The sequence below is a fragment of the Vicia villosa genome, linkage group LG3 (genome assembly GCF_029867415.1).
Source record: "Vicia villosa cultivar HV-30 ecotype Madison, WI linkage group LG3, Vvil1.0, whole genome shotgun sequence".
Lineage (NCBI taxonomy): Eukaryota > Viridiplantae > Streptophyta > Magnoliopsida > Fabales > Fabaceae > Vicia > Vicia villosa.
Window position 1 is genome coordinate 60,902,737 of NC_081182.1, and position 10,021 is coordinate 60,912,757.

The 10,021-nt window shown below is 34.2% G+C and overlaps 2 long non-coding RNA genes across 2 annotated transcripts; both read right to left on the bottom strand.

The window, feature by feature from the left end:
- Positions 1-6,278: 6,278 nt before the first annotated feature.
- Positions 6,279-7,573, bottom strand: LOC131655900 (uncharacterized). The gene is made up of 3 exons (XR_009299918.1): positions 7,259-7,573; positions 6,962-7,030; positions 6,279-6,839 (listed from the first exon to the last, which is right to left on the bottom strand). It is a non-coding gene; the product is annotated as an uncharacterized LOC131655900 (long non-coding RNA).
- A 1,432-nt stretch (positions 7,574-9,005) lies between these two features.
- LOC131655901 (uncharacterized) lies at positions 9,006-10,021 on the bottom strand. Its single transcript, XR_009299919.1, has 3 exons — positions 9,910-10,021; positions 9,329-9,659; positions 9,006-9,239 (listed from the first exon to the last, which is right to left on the bottom strand). It is a non-coding gene; the product is annotated as an uncharacterized LOC131655901 (long non-coding RNA).

Consider the following 10,021-nt stretch of genomic DNA (forward strand, 5'->3'; position numbering starts at 1 on the left):
TGAAATAGGATCAAAATGAACAGCATGAGCAAACAACACTCAGTGAGTTAGCACCTCTTCCTCTTCATCGGAAAGACCTTTACTAAAGACATAATCATTCATCCACCTCGGTGCTCTTCTATTTCGAGGTCCTATCATTGGAAAAACTTCATTTTCTTCTTCATTACCATAAGCTGCATTTTCTTCTTCATTGCCATCACTCAATTCCTCCCTTTAGTCACTTTTATCTTCTTCCCATTCCAAATCAAACGTTTTATCTTCTTTAGAGCTCTTCTCCCAATTATGTTGTTCGTCTTCTTTAAAGACAACATCCCGAATGATAATGATCCTTTTGGAGGTAGGATCATATAGTCGATATGCCTTTGATTCTTCACTTACACCAAAAAAGACACAACAACGAATCTTATCTTCAAGATTTTTTCGTTGACCATCCGGTACATGAGCATATGTTACACAACCAAAGACTCTCAAATGCCCGACCGAATGCTTCACCCCACACCAAGCTTCCTCTGGTGTCGTTTGCTTCATCGATGATGTTGGGCATCTATTAAGAACATAGAATGCCCAGTTTACAGCCTCTGCCCAAAATTTTCTGGGAACATTTTTCTCAACCAATAAGATCCTCGCCATATTCATCATTGTTCTATTCTTTCGCTCGCCGACTCTTTTCTCTTGCAATGTATATGCAGCAGTTAATTGCCTCATAATCCCATTCATTTACAATATTCATTGAACTCATCTGATGTGAATTCACCTCCAAGATCTATTTGTAGACATTTAATGGGTAGGCCCATTTCTTTTTCAACAAAAGCTTTAAATAGCTTAAAAGAAGTGAATGCATCTGACTTATTAGCAAGAAAATACACCCACCCCTTCCTACTATAATCATCAATGACGAAAATGAAACACCTCATATTTCCCTCCAAAATTGGAGAAATCACGCCACAAATATCAGCGTGAACCAGCTCTAACTTTGTCGAAGATCTCCATGTACTTCTCCTTGGGATTACATCTCCATGTTTCTTCCCTTTCAAGCAATTAGTGCACACAATTTCACCCTCAGAGAGACCTGGAAAGCCAGTTACCATGCCTTTTATTTACAAAATCTTCAACCTTTTGTAGTTGAGATGACCGAATCTTTGGTGCCAAAGGTGAGCCACGTCTTTAGTGGTTGCTTGGAAACACTCTTCCTTGATTTCCCTTTTGATTAATTGAGTGATCGATAGCAACACAAACATTTGTTTTGCTATTGTGTAGGTTTGGATTACCCCCTCTTTGTGCAATGATAAATCCGACACTCATTTGACTACATTAGTACAACCAACCAACTTTCTTGCAATTGCCCAACACTAAGATGATTATTCTCAAACCGGGCACATAATACACATCTCGTATAAGGGGATTCACTCCTTTAATCATTAATTAAACACTTCCTTTTCTAACAACGTTTAACACTAAGAAGATTATTCTCAAACCGGGCACATAATACACATCTCGTATAAGGGGATTCACTCCTTTAACCGTTAATTGAACACTTCCTTTTCTAACAACGTTCATGCTTGCATATTTTCCCAATCTAACCACCTTGTTGAACCCTTCTTCTAACTCACAAAAAAGTGATGAATCACCACACAAGTGATTGTTGCACCCAGAGTAAATATACCACACAATACCTCGGTCACCTCCAAGTGTCTCGACATATGCCATTAGCACCAACTCTTCTAATTCCTCAAAATCTGTATAATTTGCTTCACACTCATACAGGAAGTGTCCAAGCTTATGACACTTGAAACACTCAATTGTTTCCTTACTCCTTGGTTGGCTACCCCTGCCTCTGCATTGTCCCCAACCTCCTCGAAAAGCATATCTTCCTCGTCCTCTTCCACCATATCTCTCTTCAGGCATGTTCATTTTCTCCACTTACTTTGAACTTTTGCTCATGAACGATCAGAGAACTTTGCAAGGCATCCACAAATAGTTGATCTATGTCTTTGGCTTCCTCAATGAAGCAAACAATGTAGTTCCACTTATCAGCTAGGGTTCTCAAAATCTTCTCAATGATCTTAACATCATCCACATCTTCCCCACAACTCCTCATGTCGTTTGCAATCGTCATTACTCAACCCAAATAATAAGTGATCGATTTACCCTGCTTCATTGCTAAGACCTCAGGGTCTTAACGTAGACATTTGAGTTGAGCTCTCTTCACTCGAGTATTTCTTTGACACTTTAACTTCATGAAATGTCAAAGTTACTTAGATGTCTCCTTCTGAGTGATCGTCTTCAGATTTGACTCGTCTTCAAATCCTTCAGCTTTAACTCCTCCAAGTTCTTTATTTGTGCTGCCGTCATCCCATCCATACTCTTCAGCTTTATGTAACCGGATTCGACAGTTACCCAATACTCTTTGGATCGAAGGAGATTCTCCATGACCACACTCCAGTGATCGTAGTCGCTGTCAAACTTTAGAATGGTGGTTGCTGCAAAGTGTGCTTCTGAGTTGAGGTAGAGGAACAAACATGATCTCAAGGTAGCAGATATAATGAAATAGTAAAACTTTGGGTTAAATATATAAACTTCCCCTGTAATGTTAGTGAGCTTTGTTTTTAGCCCCTAGTAAAGTTTTTTTTGCAATCTCCCCCTTGTAATTTCCAGATTCCTTCAAAGACCCCCTGACTGCCACATTGCAGCAAAGATTCTCTCTTGTTGCCTACGTGGCAGTCCACATGATTTTTTTTTAATTTTTAATTATTTTTTAAGTTCACGTGAAAATATTTACTTTTTTTTAAAGAAAATTATTTTGTTTTTTTATAATTTTATTACTGTTTTTATTATGAACACTCCATGTAATATTAGCGAATTTTTAGTTAACCCCTCATAATAAAAACAGTAACAAAATTATTAAAAAACATATATTGCACGTGGAATTATAAAATAATTAAAATTAAAAGAAAAATCCACATAGGCAGCCAGACAGTGGCGGAGCCAGCGCCCGGCCAGGTAGGGCAGCTGCCCAGGCTCTGCCTGTCCATGCTTCACTATCCCGCCTATACATGCTTCGCTATCCTGCATCGGAGATCTGTCATGACCATTCTCCGCCACATCATACCGTAAACAGACGCACACCGCTACTTCACTCTTTCTTCTTTTTTCTTCTGTTTCAGTTTAATTTTTGCTACAACATTGTTGTTGTGTTGTTATTTGTTGTTGTTGCAGGATGGGTTGACGAATTGACGAAGAATTTGTGCCGAATTTGTCGTTTCGCGCTATGCCCACCAACTGTTCGGTAAAAGTTATGAACCGATATTCTTCTTCCTTTATCTTGGTTTTTTGCTTGATAGAATAGTATCAAAACATTTATCTGTAGATTCTCCTTCTCTTAACTTTGAGGATAAGGTTAATTTTAATGGAAAAATAGTATAAAAATGGCACCGTCTACAAATAAAAATGCAGAAAATGACAAAGTTGATTATTCCACATGAGTAGGTGGTAGCGGATCCTTCACTATTTTATTGCTGCTATTGTTTAAAACCATAACATGGTGTTATTTGATTTTTTTGAAATGTGTATAAAATGCAAAAATAAAAAAGTAAGAAAGTGATAGAGATAAATGTATACTGATGAGTAGTTTTACAGTGTTTACTGATGAAATATGTTCTATTATGTGTTGGAAGTAGCTGAAATTACATCCAGTTCATTGCTTTTGAGATATGGATTGAACTCGAGCTTCTGTGATTCTTCCATAGAACTCCAATACTTGATGAAACCACTACTGCTTTACTTATTGTTCCTTTATGTTTCTGCTGTTGACGCGGCAAAATATTCACAGTGAGAGCTTCACTGCCGCAGACTCTTTAACTATGTTGTGATTGTTTGGTGTTACTTTAATTGGAAATTGTTGTAGTGGCTATGAGGAGTTATTTGATACTACTAATATAGTATATAAACATCATTATAACTATAATATATATACTTTTTGGGACTAACTAGTAACAAACCCGTGCGTTCGCACGGGTTTTGGTACGGGACGCGCATTTTTATTTCAGATGTATATTTTTTAATAAAAAAATATTAATAGAAAAGTATCTGGTTATCCGTGAAAAAATAATAATTGAATGTATAATTAATAAGAAAATATTTTGATCAGTAACTTCATGTCCCGACAATAATCAATATTTTGATCAATAACTTCAGGTTCCCGTGTACAAATATTAGTTTGATCAATAACTCCATGTCTTTGTGTACCTTAAAAAATATTTTGATCAATATCTTCATGTCCCGTTAATAATCAATATTTTGATCAGTAACTTCATGTCCCGTTAATAATCAATATTTTGATCAATAACTTCATATATGTTCCCGTGTACAAAAGGTTTAGTAAAACATAATATTATTTTTGCATCACATTTTAATTATACACTAAAATTAACTTAAAAAATATTATTAATTTCATTTTAGAAGCATAAATTTTCTTATATATTATTTTGTTTTTAAAATAGAATAAAAATGAAAAAATGAAAAAAAAAATTACTAAAAGAGTTCATTATTTTTAAAAGAAAGACATATTTTTAAAATAGAAGTAAAATTATTTTATCAAATACATTTTAATTTTCTATATATGACCTTAAAAAGTATTTAAATTTAAATCAAAAATAATTTTAAAATAACAACATTACTAACATAAATAATTAAAAAATAATTTATTTTTTCCGTGTTTAGATTCTTATATAATTTTAAATATATTTAATTTTATTTTTTTTATTTTTTTTAAATATACATAAAATATTGGAACCCATGTGTTTGTATGGATTTTGGCTTGAATATCAATGAGTTCACACGATAATAAGTATATTAAAAATCAAAATCATTAAAAATAATAATAACATTAATTTAAAACAGGCTAATAAAAACTATGCATTAGTATTTCGTCAAAATAAAATAATAATATAGTGTTTATTTTTTATTTTGAATGATGTATTAATATTTTCTATAAAAATATTGTATTATAATCTCAAATGAATAATTTTACACATTCATTGCAGTCTTATTATTTATCTATACAATGAAAAATTATTTATTGGTTAACTAATGCCACTTAGGAAACGTCGATGTCTCAATCATATAGATTCTTCATGGATTAAGTGGAGAATCAATTACTTTTTGCTCGCTTGGGAGAAATTTGATTATTTTGGCTCATTTATAACTATAAAATATAAGCCCAGTCTTAAATTACCGGCTCTCTCGTGTAGGCCAAAAACTCCATCTATAATAATGATTCATTCAAAAAACTATAAAATCCTATCGTAAAGTTTACAGTGCATCAAACCAAACTAATAGATAAAAGGTGGTATAAAATTTCTCATCAAAATCTAACCACCCACCACTGTAATAGAGTAAATGGTTCCAATATCTGAATATGCAGAGACACTCAATTGAACTTTATCCTGTGACTCAATTTCCACAAAATCTGATAGAGTGTGCACTATGTTGTTAATGATTTTTTGCTCAGGAGAACAAAATCATTTTCAAACGTAGTTTGGCAATCCTAGCATTGGAGCTTTTCTTAGACACTGCTGATTGGAAAACTATCTTCCATGCCAAATTTAAATACTCAAAGAAACTCATAATAGCAGCAGCATCAAAGAGAAAATTCTCGGAATCGCGGCTAACTAACTCATATCAACAATGTTACATTTAAGAAGTTGAGCCTCAACTAACTCAAATAATTTCAGAGATAAACATGAATCACATTTTATAGAATATTTTTCCCTGATCCAAGCATGAGGATTGCTGCATTTTCAACAATTAAGATTTTTGATTAAATTTTTAGCAACTGCGCTAACAATTTAGATTCAGTTTAAGGTGAAACTGAAAGAGCTTATATGTACAGTTTATTTGAATTTATCTTATAACATGTGTAGTTATCTAAGTATTAAGAAAAACAAAGTAAATAGTTTATGTTATATCCATATTAAGAAAAACATGTATATTGAGATCATATTTTTTTAATTAAAGACATAGTATTTTATATATTTTTTCACTGTCATGTTTCATTTGGACTCCATTTGGCTGTCATTTTCACCGGTGAAACATGTCTAAACATTAGCCTACAAGAAGTTGCATCACAGGTACTTAGCTCATGCGAGGATACATTGGATAATCTTAAAGTTTCTTGTTCTTAATTTTTCTAAGACAATGCACAAAATAAATACTACACCTTTTAATTAAAATTAACTATGATACTTAACGTGTTTCACATACTGATACAAAACTATTACTATGCCAAAACAGGTTTTCTTACCAAATTATCAACTTTGATAACATCAAAATGCAATGTTGAATGTTCTCTTCAACATACCCTGGGTTGGATTAAGGAAATTTTCCTCATCAAGGATTTTTTGTCCTAGACCTAAGTCTTCCAGCAACACTGTTTGGGGTTGGTTTGCTGCGCAGAAGCAATAAGCTTCACGATTGTCGAACCACCCTCGACTTTTTCAAGCTGAATTTGCTCAGCAGGGGTATCCGAACTTCCCTTGACTTTTTTAAGCTGAACTTGCTCATCAGGGACAACCAACAGTTAATCTGGATCCATTACCTGGAGCTGATCTTACTATCCTATCACTTATGCTGACAACTGAACTGATATCACTGACATCAGCAGTTAATGTTTCAGCTTTTAAACGTATTGAGTAAACCACCAAATTAGTCCGACTTTGTAGGACGCTCTCAAATCAGTCCCTGAGATTATGAATACTTTAAAAAAGGTCTCTGAATCTATTATAGTGTCAAGTTGAAACAAACCTTACTCCATCAATTGAGGCCTTCATGTTTGGCTTGTTCTTCAAATCCAATTTTTCCCAAACAAAACCACATAAACACAATTCATCAATGCCGCGTAGATACAATATAATTTAAACACGAAAAATGTTCACACAATTTAGGTAGCTGTAGTCTCACATACCTCAGCAACTTTAAGAACACGTTCATTTTTGCGGATTTGCTTCTTCTGTTCCTCGTTTATCTTTTGAATCTGTGGTGAATACATTACTCAAGTTACATCATCCCCAAAACTATTATGCTTTGATGCTAAATTGACACAATTAAATGACTACAGGTGATTATGTTTTAAATGCAACCAATAATAACATTTTAATTTTATTTAGTAAATATGCGCGTCGAGGTCGTGACAATTGCACGTTTGGCTAATGACGATGATTGAGTACAACAACAATGACTCAAAATAGGCAATGTGAATGACCTTTGAAAGTTAGAGATTGTGAAAGTGTGTATAGAATTTGTTTCCAGCATTCTTCAGCATCCTGTTAGACATGAAAAGTTAAATATCGATGCAATAGAGCAATGAACGTAATTCCAAAAAAGGCATGAAATTTATGAACCTGTTGCATGAACACTCCATTATGCAGCTGACCAATTGAGGATACTTTTTTCGCAATACCTAGAAAGTTGCGAAACAAATCAGGACGGTACCATTTCAGTCGATAATCCATTACAACAAACCTGCACAGAATCAGGACGTGCTACCTGCACAAAACAGGTTATACAAATAAATATAATGAACTTGCCAGTGGGAACACCCAACCCCTGAGAGGAATGATATGCAAATAAATAATGTTTTTAGTGATAATGTAGCATACACACACGCGCGCGATTTAGATGGGGTAAAAGTAAAATACTTCTAAATATAATGAACTTGCCAGTGTAGCTGCGACCCCAACATACTCAGTAGCAGAAATACCAAACTTCCATTGAGGATTCAAGCTCCTAGCAATTTGTCCCATAGATTCCAATATACCACCCAAAGTATTAAGCCAACTGGAGCCAGATATTGAAAACATCTTACTCACCTTTACCCGCAAACCACGCTTATGCACTCCGAGATAATTTAAAATATAGTCACTATAAACAGTAGTTAAGAATGTCGATGCAACAGGCTGCTGCAAAGCGTTCCATTCGCTCACCCATATCAAACCATCTGTATCAAAGAAAGATAAAAATTCTAATGAGAAAACATATAGAAATACACACGGACCAAAGAAGAAGTAGACAAAGTAAAAACAAACAGCGATAGGAGTGATTCAATAACATCACTCAATAAACTAACTATCGAAACAGAAGAACCAGACGGGGCAGCAAAGCATCACTCAATAAACTAACTATAAAACTCTATTGAAATCAAATATTCGATGACTTCTTGTAATTGAACAATATTGTTGGCAGTTAAGAACAATATCCTCTCACCGTCCGCCGTCTCAGGTTCCAAGGCTTGCCTTCATACTGCACCACATAGTTTGGCAGTTAAGAACAATTCCATGAATCCATCAAACCATATATGCCACATACTGCAACATATAAATGCGTGCGTGTGAAAAAACATGGTGATAGTCAATGAGTGTGGTGGAAACTTAAGGGTGTGAGAAATAGTTATGTACATATTTGGAATCACAATGAATTTAAAAAAATCTCGGGGACACCGTGCCTCTGTGAAAGTCGCCACCAATCCAAAGACCGTAGATTACACTATTCAATAATTGACAGGGTAGATTCCATCCGATTCAACCATATAATTAACATTAAGCAAGTTTACCTCTAAACCATCAACAGTACATATATCCACTACTTCTTCTGCTGACACACCAAAAGTCTCAGTGCAGCAAGTATATTAATTCCATTGCGACCCTGCTGCTTAAAAAGACATGAACCCTGACTCTTCCCATTAGTAAGAAAACAACCTCGTACGTAAGTGTATGTTATTTCTTCAAACCTTCTTCCAACAGCATTCTTTGTATCGACATTGAATCAAACTTTACAAATTTACCTAAGTGAATGGATGGTCCAAAATTTCCAAACTCCTTTAATTTACTGTCTGAAAGGAAGCCAGACATGATAATCAATCACCAAAGACCTATAAAAATAAATTTGAAGCATATACATACTCAACAATCTATTAAAATCATGGAAGTCAAATCATAAATTATATTGTTTAAGTAGATCTAAAAAGCTCATCTAGTCTTAATGTGAAAATTCTAGCTGCTCATAATAAATTGATTGTCTGAGTTAAAGAGAATTATACATCCAATAGAGATCAAGTAGAAGCTTTATTACTATAAAAGTCATGTCTTTCATATTTCTTTTGATGTGGGCCAAGTGTGAGAGAGACACCATTGCTTGTTGCACTGTTATTGATCATAGTCTTTGTTTTCAACTTTAATTGTCTCCATCTACATTAAAACATCGAAGATAAGAACTATGTATACTCAAATACCAAAACACACGATAGGAAAATCTAAATACATCATTAACTACTCACAGAGAGCTTATCCGGATGACGATGTAACCAAATCCTTGATTTCATCCATCAATTTTTGACTGCCAAATTCCACAACAACAAACAAATTAGCAATTTCATAAAATTACAGAAGGCAAGTATTTGTTTTCATCATCATCATCCTTCGACGACGATGACTTGCTTCCATCATCAGTCTTAGATGAACCTCCTTTCGAAACCGGGGCATGTGCAGGAGCTTTAGCAGGAAATAATAGAAATGGTACCAAACATATTGTTCTTCTTGCCTTTCCTAAATAAAAGGGTCAAGGCTTGTAATTCTTCTCAGGCATCACCATTCTTGCGAAGATAGGAACTGCATCACCATTCATATATCAAATGTCGAATGGAAACTGATCTAAGTACAGATGCAATGATCAAAATGAAACTATCACATTTAAGTACAGATGCTATTTCTATTCTAAGAACAGAAGTACAAACATGTTTTAAAAATAATAAAAGACTACTAAACCATAGTGGAACCCAAGGTTGAAATGGAGTTTAAAGTTCAATAATACATGAGTGGAATGAAAACAGTGTCTTTAGTTTGTATGGTCGGCAAGCACCTTAGAATTGTAGTCAAAGTGAACTTGGATTTTCCTTTCATGGTTATTTCATCAAACATCACAGTAGCATTTTTCTGATTTTTAACATATGGACATGTTCAAATTGACCATA